General features: G+C 45.3%; 1 long non-coding RNA gene across 1 annotated transcript in view; it reads right to left on the bottom strand.

Annotated features, from left to right (window-relative positions):
- LOC119626204 (uncharacterized) overlaps positions 1-11,789 on the bottom strand; it is a 28,334-nt gene extending 16,545 nt beyond the window's left edge. The window contains exons 1-2 of the long non-coding RNA XR_012090407.1: positions 11,559-11,789; positions 10,717-10,814 (exon numbers count right to left, since the gene is read on the bottom strand). This is a non-coding gene — a long non-coding RNA (uncharacterized lncRNA). The remainder of the gene's footprint in view (positions 1-10,716; positions 10,815-11,558) is intronic.
- Between the last annotated feature and the right edge of the window lie 3,832 nt (positions 11,790-15,621).

Raw genomic sequence — 15,621 nt, 5'->3', positions numbered from 1 at the left:
AAATACAGGTGAGGCTGTTGGTACAGTCCCTCATGGGGCAAAACTTCTCTCCATCCGTGGATGTTTGAAAATAGAAAACAAGTTATCTGTTCCCAAGATACAATGGTGAGACAGGCATAAAATAGCAATTGTAGACATTCTCATTCAAAAAAGGGAGAAAACAGAAGTAAAAAAGGAAGCACCAGTCCCACACAATTTCAAAATCTATCCAGGCAGGCCAGGAGTGGTGGTGTTCACACCTGTAATCCGAGCACTTTGGGAGGCCAAGGTGGGCGGATCAGGAGTTCAAGACCAGTCCAGGCAACATAGTGAAATTCCGTCTCTACCAAAAAAAAAAAAAAAAAAAAAAAAAAAGGTAGCTAGGCATGGTGGTGCATGCCTGTAGTCCCAGCTATTCAAGAGGCTGAGGTGGGAGGATCACTTGAGCCTGGAAAGTGGAGGTTGCAGTGAGCTGAGATCACGCCATTGCATTCCAGCCTGGGTGACAGAGCGAGACTGTCTCAAAAAAAACAAAAACAAAAACATATATATATATATAGAGAGAGATATATAGATATATATAGATATAGATATAGATATCTGGGCAAACAACATTAGTTTTCAAGACCTGGCAATGTGGTTCAAGGCTCCACCCGACCCTCTGGGCTCAAACCTTGGCCCTCTGAGTCATCATTCCTTTTTCATAAAACGTAGCTGATATTTGCAGCCGAATAGTTTTACCAGCCTGTTTCTTGCCAGTAGAATTTTGGGGGTCCACAGCCTTCTTACATTTCATCCTCTCTCTCTCCCTTTCAGTCCAAGCTGGCAGTATTTCTACTGGAATAAAATTCTCAAGAGCCTAGTGGGTTTCCTGTGAATATCATGGGGATTCATTCCATTAGATAAGAGGCTCGTGCACAGATCCTTTCAAGATAACCTTTTCTCTATGTTTGGTTTTTGCCGAGATGGCTGGGATTCTTGTGAATCCCACACTCTTTAAACAACCTTCTTTTTTGTTTGTTTGTTTTTCTTTTTTTGATCCAGGATCTCACTCTGTCACCCAGGATGGAGTGCAGTAGTGCTATGAGGGCTCATTGTAGCTTCAACTTCCTGGGCTCATGCGATCCTTCCACCTCAGCCTCCTGAGTAGCTAGGACTACAGACACGTGCCACTGTTAGGCATGTCACTGTTTGTTGTTGTTGTTGTTAGAGACAGGACCTCACTCTGTTGCCCAGGCTGGTCTTAAACACTTGGGTTCAAGTGATCCTCCTACCTCGGCTTCCCAAAGTGTTGAAATAACAGATTTGAGCCACTGTGCCTGGTCTAAAGAGCCTTTCATGTGACTTTTTTTTTTTTTTTTTTTTTAATCTTTCTAAGGTATTCCCAAAATGTTGTCTAGATACCTTTCGGTCTTCCTATACAGCATGCTTTCCTGATAGTGAATATCTTAATTTTAACATCTTTTGCAATCTAGCCTGGTAAATTCCCAAATAATCCAAGTCCTCAGTCCTCTTTAACAATTTTCCCCTCATTCGATTTATTTCCTCTTGCATTTTGCTATAAACAGCGAGAAGAAACAAGGCTGCATCTTCAATGCATTGATTGGAAATGTCCTCAGCTAAATGTCCAATCACATCATTTATAAATTCTGCTCTCCATATGACTGTAGTACACAATTCTGCTCAGCTTTCTGCTACTACATAACAAGGATTCCCTTACTTCTATTCCAATAATTGAAGTAAGTAAGGAATTCCAATAATTCCTGCTGTCATTTAAATGTTCCTCCAAAACTCATGTTAAAATTTATTTGCCATTGTGACTGTATTAAGAGGTGGGACCTCTAAGAGCTGATTAGGTCATCAGAACTCTGCCCTCATGAATAGATTAATGCTGTTATGAGAGTGGGTTAGTTTCAGTACTTAGTTATAGTCATAGTAGGAGTGGGCTCTTGGTAAAAGGATAAAACTATCTCTCTTACATGCTCATTTGCCATGTGATGCCTCCTACCACAGGATAACCCTCAACAGATGCCAGTGCCATGTCTTGGACTTCCCAGCCTCCAGAACCATGAGCCAAGTAGACTTCTATTATTATTATTATTATTATTATTGAGACAGAGTTTCGCTCTTGTCACCCAGGCTAGAGTGCAATAGAGATGGATATCAGCTCACTGCAACCTCCACCTCCCGAGTTCATGTGATTCTCCTGCCTCGAGAGGCCGAGATTACAGGCACCCACCACCATGCCCAGCTAATTTTATATATATATATATATATATATATATATATTTTTTTTTTAGTAGAGAGGGGTTTCACCATGTTGGCCAGGCTAGGCTTGAACTCCTAACCTCAAGTGATCCACCCACCTCAGCCTCCCAAAGTGCTGGGATTACAGGCGTGAGCCACCATGCCTGGCCGACTTCTATTCTTTATACACTACTCAGTCTGTGGTATTCTGTTATAGCAGTAGAAAATGGACTAAAACAAGCCCTCATCAGCAATGTCTTTAATATCCATATTTCTACCAACAGCTTGTTTGTGACGATTTTGGTATTCTCTGGGGTGATATATGTTTTCTCTCCCATGCCCCTCACTTCTTTCTGGGGCTTGACTGGCAGAATTACTAACATTCATATTTCTACTAACAGCCCGTTCAAGGCAATTCAGGTTTTTTCTTTTTTTTTTTTGAGACACAGTCTCACTCTGTCACCCAGGCTGGAGTGCAGTGGCTGGATCTCAGCTCACTGCAAGCTCCACCTCCTGGGTTTACGCCATTCTCCTGTCTCAGCCTCCCAAGTAGCTGGGACTACAGGCGCCCGCCACCTCACCCGGCTAGTTTTTTGTATTTTTTAGTAGAGATGGGGTTTCACTGTGTTAGCCAGGATGGTCTCGATCTCCTGACCTCGTGATCCGCCCCTCTCGGCCTCCCAAAGTGCTGGGATTACAGGCTTGAGCCACCACGCCTGGCCCAATTCAGGCTTTTTCTATCAAGCTCCTCAAAACTCTTCCAGCCTCTTCTCACTGCTCAATTCCACATTTTTAGGCATTTGTTACAGCAGCACCCCACGTCTAGGTATCAAAATCTGTATTAGTTCACCTTTGCTGCTATAACAAATTATCCCAAACATAACGGCTTAAATCAACACAAATTTATTATCTTGTACTTCCATGAGTCAGATGCCTGAAATGAGTCTCACTGGGCTAAAATCAAGGCGTCAAAGGACCATGTTCCTGCTTAAAGCTCTACAAGAGAAATCGTTTCCTTTGCCTTTTCTTCCAGAGCCCTCCCACAGTTCTTGGCTCATTGCCCCATTCCTCCATCTTCAAAGCCGGCAATTTCAGGCTGAGTCCTCAAGTTGCTGCCATCTCTTTAGTTCTGTCTCTTCTGCTTCCCTCTTCCATATGTAAGGACTTTTGTGATTGTATTGGGCCTGCTAGGATAATCTGGATTAATCTACCCATACCAGCAACTAGCAACCTTAATTCCAGCTTGTACCTTAATTCCCTTTGCAACCTTAATTCCCCCTTGACATATAACCTGACATATATTTTTTGAGTATCGCTCTGTTGCCCAGGCTGGAGTGCTATGGAGTGATCTTGGCTCACTGCAACCTCTGCTCTCAGGTTAGGTTGTCATCCCTCTGTCTTGGACAATTACAAGAATCTCCTTTATGGTTTCCCTGCCCAGGTTGGAGTGCTGTGGAGTGATCTCAGCTCACTGCAACCTCTGCCTCCTGGGTTCAAGCGATTCTCCTGCCTCAGCCTCCTGAGTAGCTGGGATTACAGGCACATGCCACCACACCCAGATAATTTTTGTATTTTTAGTAGAGATGGGGTTTCACCATGCTGGCCAGGCTGGTCTTGAACTCCTGACCTCAGGTGATCCACCTGCCTCAGCCTCCCAAAGTGCTGGGATTACAGGCATGAGCCACTGTGCTCAGCTGACTATAAGTTTTCTGAGACCTCCCCAGTCATGCTGAACTGTGAATCAGTGAAACCTCTTTCCTTTGTAAAGCACCCAGTTCGGGGTATGTCTTTATTAGCAGCATGAGAATGGACTAATACACAATCTAACACAATGTGTGATCCTGGATTGGATTCTGTCCCATTAGCAGAACAACTGACAAAATTTAAATTAAGGTGTATAGATTAGTTAATGCTATCAGTGTTAATTTTCTGGTTTTGTTAATTGTATTGAGGTTATGTATGATGCACTTTAGGGGAGCTGGGTAAAGTATATGTGGGTTTTAGGTTTTGTTTTTTACTATATTTGCAACTTTTTGTAAATCTGAAATTATTTCTAAATTAAACATTTTAAAATGCAAAGAAAAGTATCCATCTGGGCATGGTGGCTCACGCCTGTAATCCCAGCACTTTGGCAGGCCAAGGCAGACAGATCACGAGGTCAGGGAATCGAGAACACAGTGAAACCCCATCTCTACTAAAAACATAAAAAATTAGCCAGGCGTGGTGGTACGCACCTGTAGTCCCAGCTACTCGGGAGGCTGAGGCAGGAGAATTGCTTGAACGCAGGAGGCACAGGTTGCAGTGAGCCGAGATTGCACCACTGCACTCCAGCCTGGGCAACAGAGCAAGACTGTGTCTCAAAAAAAAAAAAAAAGAAAGAAAGAAAAAAAGAAAATTATCCAATGGTGATGTTAGAAGAGTGGTTTCTCTGGTGTTTTGGGGACAGAAGCCAAATTATCCAAGAAACAAACAAGAGCTGAAATGATGCAGAGGTACCTTTCTTAAGAAGCGTGACTATGAAATGGAGCAATGTAAAGACATCAGTGGGTGGCTGAAGGAAGCCTGGTTGGGTACTGTTTTCTTAAGATGTAACTGGATATTGTCATCCACGTTCTAAAACCTCCAAATTCAACTCTTCTCTCCTCCATCCTGACATGCTAAAGGCCTTTTGGAAATTAATCTGAAAGCAGCAGAGGAGCTCTTGATGGATTTAAAGAGGAGACAAAATAATCAGGTGTTTGCAACTTAATACCAGTTCTGTTGCCAGCATAGATATTGGAGGGTAATGGTACTGGAGTCAGGGAAATCATTTAGGAGATTCTTGTAATTGTCCAAGATAGAGGGATGACAACCTAACCTAAGGCAGTAACAGTAAAAATAGACAGGAGGGGATGAGGGGTAGGTGTGATGGCTCTTGCCTGTCATCCCAGCACTTTGGAAGTCCAAGGTGGGAGGATTGCTTGAAGTCAGGAGTTGGAGACCAGTCTAGGCAAAAAAGTGAAACTTTGTCTTTAACAAAAAATATATTTTTTTTTTGAGATGGAGTTTTGCTCTTGTCACCCAGGGTGGAGTGCAGTGGTGTAGTCTCAGCTCACTGCAACCTCCGCCTCCTGGGTTCAACCAGTTCTCCTGCCTCAGCCTCCTGAGTAGCTGGGATTACAGGCGCCCACTGCCACGCCTAGATAATTTTTGTATTTTTAGTAGAGGCGGGGTTTTACCATGTTGGCCAGGCTGGTCTTGAACTCCTGACCTCAGGTGATCCGCCCACTTTGGCCTCCCAAAGTGCTGGGATTATAGGCGTGAGCCACTGTGCCTGGCCTATTGATTTATTTATTTTAGAGACAGGAGTCTTACTGTGTTGCCCAGGCTGGACTCGAACTCCTGGGCTTAAGGGATCTTCCTGCTTCAACTTCCCAAGTAGCTAGGACTACAGGCCTGCATCCCTGTGCCCAGCTTACTTATTTTAGAGAGCTTTTGGAAATAAAATTTTCATAGCAAAAGTTTTAAATTCAATAGAATATAAAATCGTGGAACTCTTCTATTAAAGCTAGAATAAAAAATAAAGAAATAGGTGGTATAGGCTGGGTGTGGTGGCTCACGCCTGTAATCTCAGCACTTTGGGAGGCCGAGGCGGGCAGATCACGAGGTCAGGAGATTGAGACCATCCTGGCTAACATGGTGAAACCCTGTCTCTACTAAAAATACAAAAAGTTAGCCATGCATGGTGGTGGGCACCTGTAGTCCCAGCTACTCGGGAGGCTGAGGCAGGAGAATGGCATGAACCTGGGAGGTGGAGCTTGCAGTGAGCCGAGATGGTGCCACTGCACTCCAGCCTGGGCGAGAGTGTGAGACTCCATCTCAAAAAAAAAAAAAAAAAAAAAAAGAAAAAGAAAAAGAAAGAAATAGGTGGTATGGAATCAAATAACAAAACGAGTGACACAGACCAGGAGGTTCAGTTTCTGGCTAATAAGAGTTCTGGGGGCAGGTAGGGAAGCAAAAAAGAAAGTAGAAGAAGCTTTCAATGAAGAAATGCAAGAAAACCTCCAGGACTGAAGAACATGAGTTTCTAGAATGAAAGACTCACCAATTACTTAGCACAGTGAACAAATGAAAAAGAAAAAAAAAAAATACCTATCATCAAGGCATATTTTCATTAAATTTTAGAACACTGGAAATAAACAAAGATCCTGTGATGGGCAGGATAACTGCCCCTTGCCCCAGGATGTCTATGTTCTAATCCCCAGAACCTGTGAATTTGTTAGGTTATGGCAAGGGGGACTTGAGCTTGCTAATCATCTGATTTTAACACAGGGAGATTATCCTGGATTATCTGGATGGGTCCAGTGTAACCACAAGAGTCCTTAAAAGTTGCAGAGAGAGCCACAAAAGGTAGAACTGGACAAATGGCAGCCTGTGAAGGACTTGGCCCAAGGCTGCTGGCTTTGAGATGAAGGAAGGGACCATGAGCCAAGTAAAGTGGGCAGCTTCTGGAAGCTGAAAAGGCAAGAAGACAGATTCTCTTCTAGAGCCTCTGGAAGGAATGCATCCAGCCAACACTTAGATGGCCCAGTGAGATCCATGTTGGACTTCTGATCTACTATAAAATAATAAGTTTGACTGGCGTGGTGGCTCACGTCCATAATCCCAGCACTTTGGGAGGCCAAGGAGGGCGGATTGCTGAGGTCAGGGATTTAAGACCAACCTAGCCAACATGGTGAAACCACATCTCTACTAAAAATACAAAAATTAGCCGGGGGTGCACGCCTGTAATCCCAGCTACTCAGGAGGCTGAGGCAGGAGAATTGCTTGAACCTGGGAGGTGGCTGAGATTGTGCCACTGCACTCCAGCCTGGGTGACAAGAGCGAAACTCTGTCTCCAAAAAAAATGTTCATGTTGTTTTAAGTTGCTACATTCTTGGTTATCTATTACAACAGCAACAGAAAACTAGTGCAGCTCCTAAAATCTTTCACAGAGAAAAAGCCGATCACATAAAAAGATCAAGAAATTAGAATGACATCAAACTTCTAACAGCAGTAATGAAAGCAAAAACACAGTGGAGCAAAGCCTTCAAAATTACGAGAAAAGATCATTTCTGACACAGACTATATACCCAGCCAAACTATTAATCATTATGAGGGTGGGTGAAGATATTTTCAGTCTGCCAGGCATTGGGAACTTTGGTGCCATGGCCTTTTTTTTTTTTTTTTTTTTTTTTTGGTAAGCCACTGCAGGCTGTGCTACACTAAAATGCAACCTAGGGAACAGGGAATGCAACAAGGAGGGAGGTGAGGAAATTCACAAGGTGACAATGAGGGAAAATCCCAGGATAATAGGGCTAGAGAGTCACCCTTGCAGGCTGGTACAGAGCTCCAGGAGGTGAATACCAGAGGGAATAGAAAGGAACTAATAGAGGGCCAGGCGCAGTGGCTCACGCCTTTAATCCCAGCACTTTTGGGAGGCCAAGGTGGGCGAATCGTTTGAGGCCAGGAGTTCAAGATCAACCTAGCCAACATGGCGAAACCTCATCTCTACTAAAAATACAAAAATTAGCCGGGCGTGGTGGGGTGGGTGCCTATAATCCCAGCTACTTGGGAGGCTGAGGCATGAGAATTGCTTGAACCTGGGATGGGGTGGTTGCAGTAAGCCAAGATCGCACCATTGCACTCCAGCCTGGGTGACAGAGCAAGACTGTATCTCAACCAAAAAAAAAAAAAGCAACTAATAGAGGAGGAGGAGAAAGATCCTCTGTCTCTTCCCTTTCTCTAATCTGAGCTATTAATAGGAACTTCCATCCTTCCAAAAGTGTTGGAAAGAGTAACTGTGGCCTTTCTCTCAACCCATTTGCCCACTCCCTCCCTCTTCCCAGGAGAAGAAGGTGAGAATTATTGATTGGTGACGTCACAAAAGGCCTCAGCGTGTGAGGTGCCTCTCTTCCCTCTGGAGAGGCTTGTTATCTGCACAACACTGTCTTGCCTGCCCGTGGTCGGATCCCAGAGCACGCCCCGCCTCCTTGTAGGGGCCGCCCACAATTCCAAGAGGAGGTCTAACGCAAGGAGTGGGCCACGGTCAAAGATGCTTGGCTACGCGGTCAAAGATGCTTGGCTACCAATCTAAGTTCTGTCCTCCATGCCCCTTTATCTAACAATGTGGATATTTTATCTCAATTTATGTGATTCCTGCATTGCTTTTGAATGCAGAGGGGAATTTAAATACAGCAGATTATCTGATTCATTTGTATGAACAACTTGGATTGAAGGGCTGTTGGAGGATGTGCTACATACAAAGCAAAGTGAAAAACCAAGATAAATATTAACTTTGGGGAGAGGGAGGGTAGGAAATTGTACAAACAACAAAATTAAAGCACAGGAAATCAACAGGCTTAGCATTCCTTTACTCTAAAAGGTTTACTGACAGCTGTCTATGCACCAGGCATGTTTCCAGGCCCGGGGAAACCTAACAGTAAACAAAGTTCCTGCCCTCAATAAATATATAATTGATATTCAAGTCAATAAGTATATAATATGATGCCAGGGTGTCTGTGTGTGTGTGTGTGACATCTGTGAAGAAAAGTAAAGCTGAGTAAGTGGATGGCAGTAAGGGTATTATTTTAGATAGGAGAGCCAGGAAGTTCTCTCTAATCAGGTGACATTTTAACAGAGTCGGGGATGAAACAAGGAAGCGGACAGGAAATGTCAGGGAGGGGCGCACTCTGATGGAGAGAAGGGCAAGTGCAAAGGTCCTGGGGCAGGAGTGTTCTCAGGTCTGAAAAGCCAGGGAGGCCAGTGATGCTGGAGATGAGTGAGTGAGAGGGAAACAGCTGGAGGTGAGGGGGACAGGGAGCCAGGAGCCAGATCCTATAGTGTTTTTTAAGACGTGGCAAAGACTGAAATGATTTGTAATCACAATAACTATACACCAAATATTTATTTAACTAAAATGTGTGATCAGAGGATGGAGGTTGTGGGAAAACATCAAATCCTCATCTACCAATAACAGAAAACCAACAGATATTACCTAAAATTGATAAATGAAGAAATATATGAGTGAGCACATTATTTGGAAATGTGGAGATAAGAACCAGAAGAAATAGCTAGAAAAGTTGCCTCTGCAGAGGAGCCTGCCTGGGTGGGCAAGGAGTGGGGAAGGAGACTTGTTGGGAGTCTTTTATTATAATTGAATTTTCAAACTACACGCTATATTGCTTTGACTAAACAAAAAATCAAAACAGGCCAGGCGTGGTGGCTCACGCCTGAAATCTCAGCACTTTGCGAGGCCGAGAAGGGAGGATCACTTGAGCCTAGGAGTTCCAGACAAGCCAGGGCAACATAGTCAGACCTTGTCTCTACAGAAAATCAAAACAATTAGCCAGGCATGGTGGTATGTGCCTGTGGTGCTAGCTACTTGGGAGGCTGAGCCATGAGGATTGCTTGAGCCTGAGAGGTCAAGGTTGCAGTATGCCATGATCATGCCACTGCACTCCAGGCTAGGCAACAGAGTGAGACTCTGTCCTAAAAAAAAAAAAAACAAAAAAAAAAAACAGGCCGGGCACAGTGGCTCACACCTGTAATTCCAGCCTTGGGAGGCCCAGGCAGGTGGATCACTTGAAGTCAGGATTTTGAGACCAGCCTGACCAACATGGCAAAACCCTGTCTCTAGTTAAAATACAAAAAATTGGCTGGGCATGGTAGCACACACCTGTAATCCCAGCTACTCGGGAGGTTGAGGCAGGAGAATTGCTTGAACCCAGGAGGCTGAGTTTGCAGTGAGCCACAATGTCACCACTGCGATCCAGTCTGGGTGACAAAGTAAGACTCTGTCTCAAAAAAAAAAGAACAAAAACAGGAGCCAAAAACCACCCTAAAGACTGAGGAGTGACTTCCCATGTCTTAGGTCCACAGGCAATGGCCAAGATGGCCTCCTTCTATTACGTTGAAATCTGCTCCCTGGAATTTTCAGCCATTGGCCTCGTTCATCTATTTGGAAAGACCCTGATAAGGCTGCTCCCTCTTTCCCATGAGGGCTATCGGATATTTGAGGGTGGTTCTCTCAGGAAACAGATCTCCTGAGACTGCCAGCTCCTCTGCCTCTTCCTCCCAAGACAAGGTTTCCACACAGAACCAACTCAGCGATAAGCAGTGGCTGCAGATGGAGCAGCCAGGCCATGATAAGGGAGGAACAAGGGTTTGAACTTCAGCCCCAAACCCACTGAGGCCTTCTTGCTCTCCTTCACAACATGGTGTACCACGTATAGCAGGAGGAATCCTGCGAGGGGCCCTTGTATCCACGGAGCACTCACTGTACTCTAGTTGGCCTGCTAGAGGCTTTATATACATTATTTCACTTAATCCTCAAAAACGACCCTGTGTGTTTAATGCCGTTGAACTATCCACTTAAAATAGTTAAGAAGGTACATTATCCAACCCTCACAACAGCGAGACCCTGTTGCCACAAAAAAAATTTAAAAATTGGCCGGGTGTGGTAGCACTTACCTGTAATCCCAGGTACTCAGGAGGCTGAGGCAGGAGGAACGCTTGCGCCTGAGAGGTCGAGGCTGCAGTGAGCTGTGATCATGCTGCTGCACTCCAGTCTGGGCAACAGAGTGAGACCCTATCTCAAAATTAAAAAATAAAAAAGAGGCCAGGTGTGGTGCACATGCCTGTAATCCCAGCACTTTGGGGAGCCAAGGCGGACAGATCACTTGAGGCCAGGAGTTTGAGACCAGCCTGGCCAACATGGTGAAACCCCGTCTCAACTAAAAATACCAAAATTAGCCAAGCATGGTGGCACATGCCTATAATCTCAGCTACTTGGGAGGCTGAGGCAAGCAAATTGCTTGAACCCGGGAGGCGGAGGTTGCAGTGAGCCGAGATCACACCACAGCATTCCAGCCTGGGCCACAGAGCGAGAACCCATCTCAAAAAAATAAAAATAGAAATAAATAAATATGAGAAGGTACATTTTGTGTTATATGTATTTTACCACACTTTAAAACCAAAGCCACAGCCTTGTGTGGAAAGTTTTGTCCCCATTTCTGAGAAGAGGAAACAAAGGCTCAGAGACATTAACTCGCCCAAGCTATCCAGCTAGTCAGTTGGTGTCTGAGCCAGGTGTGAACTCACGTTTGCCTGGCTTCAGAGCTAATGGCTTTCTGCCCTGTTGAGATGTCCCAGGTAATAAGGTAAATGCTCAATGAAACTGAAGGAATCAGTTATGGGCAGGGATTGTAATCTTTTTTAGAACCTCACCATGCTGCCCACTGCCAGCTTGGCCCTCCTCCCTGGAATAGTGAACAACTGCCCCAAGAGAGGCGACCCATCTGCCCGTTTCTCACCCACGAAGCCCACGTCAATGAGGCCATGAAGTTGCAGCAGAAATCGAGCCCAGGTGATCGTGTAGCTCTGAGGCTTCTTCAGTACTTCCCAGGACGTTTCCTTCCCTTAATTTCAGGCTCTGAATCAGCTGAAGTTTTAGACGATGCAAATCGAATTCTTTCTCTGCAGGAGTTGGGGAAAATGACACCTGACAGAGGGCAGACAGAGCAGCAGCGGATCATCTAAACCCAGCTGCGAGTGCCAGAGCTGGGGGCGGGGGCGGGGTGGGGTGGGGTGATGACGCAGGAGGACAGGTGGAGGTGTGAGGAATCATTATAATAATAAAGCGGACAAACACGTTTCTACAGTGGGCCAGGTGGCAGGCACTGTTCTGAGCACTTTATATGTATTAATTCACTTAATTCTCATAATCATGCTATGAGGTACCTGACTGTTATTGTCGATTAGCTAAAGGGTACAAAGTGTGAAAAGGTCATTTGGCCATGTGTGGTGGCTCATGCCTGTAATCCCAGCACTTTGGGAGGCTGAAGAGAGAGGATTGCTTGAGCTCGGGAGTTCAAGACCAGCCTGGGCAATGTAGGGAGACATAATCTCTACCAAAAATAAACAAAATTGGTCAGGCATGGTGGCACGCACCTGTGGTCCCAGCTACTCAGAAGGCTGAGGCAGGAGGAGTGCTTGATCCTGGGAGATCGAGGCTGCAGTGAGCCATGATCGTGCTACTGTACTCCAGACTGGGCAACATAGCAAGACCCTGTCTCAAAAAAATAAAAATAAAATAATTCAAAGTACTGAATTAGTCTGTATTTTCACAAAGAGTATTGTTTATAATACACAAAAACTAAAAACCACCTAAATGTTCAACACCAAGGAATATTAAAGCCATGAAATTAAGGCAGACAAAAAGAATAAATAATCATAATAACCGTGATTTACTGGGTGCTGCCCATGTCCATGCATGCTTTACATACGTTATCTCCTGTCTTTATAAAGACCTTGTAAGGGAGGTGTTAATAGGAGACCATTGTGCAGGTCTGGAGACTGAGGCTCAGAAGCTTTTGAAGGCTAGGGTAGATTTGAAACCCAGCCCCATCTAATTTCAGGACCCAAGCTCTTACCTGCTATGTCACCCTGCCTCTGAAGACTAGAAGGCAAAAGGCATTGCACAAAACTGCTACCGATTAGGATGGCAACCACATGAAACTTGAGGCCATGAGAAAATGCCAGTGAGGACTCTGATATGTCATCTAGGTACAGGGTTAATTTGAGTGCAATGAGTGGAAGTTATTATCTCTGAATACAACTGTCAAGGGAGGCCCGGAGCAACACTCTTCCTCGGTTGCACGGGTCACTGTTCCCCTTTAGCTGTCAACATGCTCTCTGCCACTTTGGGCATCTGGTCCTTCATATCCGGGGTTCCTAAAGGAAGAAAGAGAGGCGGCAGAAGGTAGTATTTGTCCTTTCCCAGGCTTCTCTGCCCTGACACATTCCTTGTAGAAGACGTCTGCTAGGGGCAGCTGACTGCAGCCAAGCTGGCTCTGCCACCTGCATTTCAGATGAGACCCAAGCGTCCTCTCGCCACTTGCACAGCCTCCTCTGTCTCCTGGCTGCTGTGTCCTTTGATGCCTCTCCGTTGCACAAGGCATCTCAGAAGGGAAACGTGGCGCTCTCGTTGACTTCACTCACCAGAGTTCTGTCAACAGCGTGGAGTTTACTGGTGACTTCAGAGGGGAGACAGGAGAGGCTTACATCGCAGTCGTACAATGTCAGCCCCTTCAATGTCCTCTGCCCTCTCTCACCAGTCCCAGCCTCTCTCTTCCCCTCTGGCTCTTGTCCATGTCTCCAGCTCGACCCTTTCACCGCCCCCCACCCCCCTTTCTTCTTTACCAGTCTCCTCCCTGGTCGGGAGCAAAACCAGGGACTCCTCCTTTTGCTTCCTGCGAGTTGCTTCTCCTCAGCCACCAGCTACCTCCATTCCCACAAGTCATGCATCTTACCCCAGGAGACTTATCAAGGTTCTTTTCTTCAAAGACACGTCTTTTCCTAAAAAGAATTCTAGTAACAACTGTTAACAAAAAATATTTTTTAAAAAAACTTTTTAATATCTGTGATTATCTTAGGGCAGCTTTCCCAGAAAACAGACAGAAATGTGTGCAAGAGGTTCACTGGGAAACAGCCACCGTAAGGAGGGAAGGCAGCAAGACTGAACAGAGGGAGGGATGAGGCTGGGGAGCCTTGCAATGACAGCCTTTGCCGGGTCCCTGGAAAGCTCTGCAGCTGGAGTGGCCCTTTGGAGTTATACCACTGAGGCACGGGAACCAGGCCTTTGTTCACCCCACTCCACACACACATTAACCACGTCAGGCATGGGGGGTCAGGCAGCCCACTTGGCTGAGGACAATTCCATATGGGGACATCAGTAGAACTCCCGTCAGCTGCAGAAATGAGCGCCCCAGTCTTGAAGGCGGATGTGGATGGCACAGCACAGCACCCACTATGGTTGTAATAGTTTTTAAAAAGTAGGAAATCCCAGCCAGGTGCGGTGGCTCACGCCTATAATCCCAGCACTTTGGGAAGCTGAGGCAGAAGGGTCACTTGAAGTCAGGAGTTAAAGACCAGCCTGGCCAACACGGTGAAACCTCTCTCTACTAGAAATACAAAAATCAGCCGGGCGTGGTGGCACAAGCCTATAATCCCAGCTATTTGGGAGGCAGAGGCAAGTGAGCCGAGATCTCACCACTGCACTCCAGCCTGGGCGACACAGTGAGACTCATTCTCAAAATAAATAAATAGTCCGGACGCGGTGGCTCACACCTGTAATCCCAGCACTTTGGGAGGCCGAGGCGTGAGGATCACAAGGTCAGGAGATGGAGATCATCCTGGCTAACACGGTGAAACCCCATCTCTACTAAAAATACAAAAATAAAATTAGCCAGGCGTGGTGGCAGGCGCCTGTAGTCCCAGCTACTCAGGAGACTGAGGCAGGAGAATAGCGTGAACCCGGGAGGTGGAGCTTGCGTTGAGCTGAGATCGCACCACTGCACTAGACTCCATTTAAAAAAAAAAAAAAAAAAAGCTTTTCTTTCTTTCTCTCTTTCTTTCTTTCTTTCTTTCTTTCTTTCTTTCTTTCTTTCTTTCTTTCTTTCTTTCTTTCTTTCTTTCTTTCTTTCTCTCTCTCTCTCTCTCTCTCTTTCTCTCTCTCTCTCTCTTTATTTCTTTTTTTCAGACAGGGTCTCATTCAAGCAATCCTCCTATCTCAGCCTCCTAAGCAGCTGGGACTACAGGTGTGTGCTACCACACCCGACTAATCTTTTTAAATTTTTTGTGGAGATGGGGGTCTCACTATGTCGCCCAGGCTGATCTCCAACTCCTAAGCTCAAGCAATCCTCTTGCCTCAGCCTCCCAAAGCACTGGGATAACAGATGTGAGCCACTGCCCAGCCAAGATATGTTCCTAAGTGACAAAAGCAATTTGCAAAACAGTATCATCTCATTATCCCATTTTATATTTTAAAAATACATATACTTGACCGGGCGAGGTGGCTCACGCCTGTAATCCCAGCACTTTGGAAGGCTGAGGCAGGCAGATCACCTGAGGTCAGGAGTTCAAGACCAGCCTGGGCAACATGGTGAAACCCCTTCTCTACTAAAAATATAAAAATTAACCGGGCATGGTGGTACATGCCTGTAATCCCAGCTATTTGGGAGGCTGAGGCAGGAGAATTGCTTGAACCTGGGAGGCAGAGGTTGCAGTGAGCCAAGATCGCGCCACTGCACTCCAGCCTGGGCGACAGAGTGAGACTCTGTCTCAACATCAAATAAATAAATAAATAAATAAACTAACTTTTAAAATATACATACAATATAGTCTAAAAATATTTAGTCTAAAGTTAATCCTGACCACCTTTGGGTAGAGGAGTATGCCCAAAAAATTAACAATAAACATTATTTGTATTATAATAATCTGAGAGTAAAACTTTTCTTAAAACAAAAAGTCTTAGGCAAATGCGAGCAGGTAGCAGTGATCAAATTTAAGGAAAGGAAATGAGTGTTCTTGCCGCCG

The sequence above is a fragment of the Chlorocebus sabaeus genome, chromosome 21 (genome assembly GCF_047675955.1).
Source record: "Chlorocebus sabaeus isolate Y175 chromosome 21, mChlSab1.0.hap1, whole genome shotgun sequence".
Classification (NCBI taxonomy): domain Eukaryota; kingdom Metazoa; phylum Chordata; class Mammalia; order Primates; family Cercopithecidae; genus Chlorocebus; species Chlorocebus sabaeus.
Note: the sequence above shows the minus strand (reverse complement) of the source record. Positions and strands in the feature narration are given on the sequence as shown.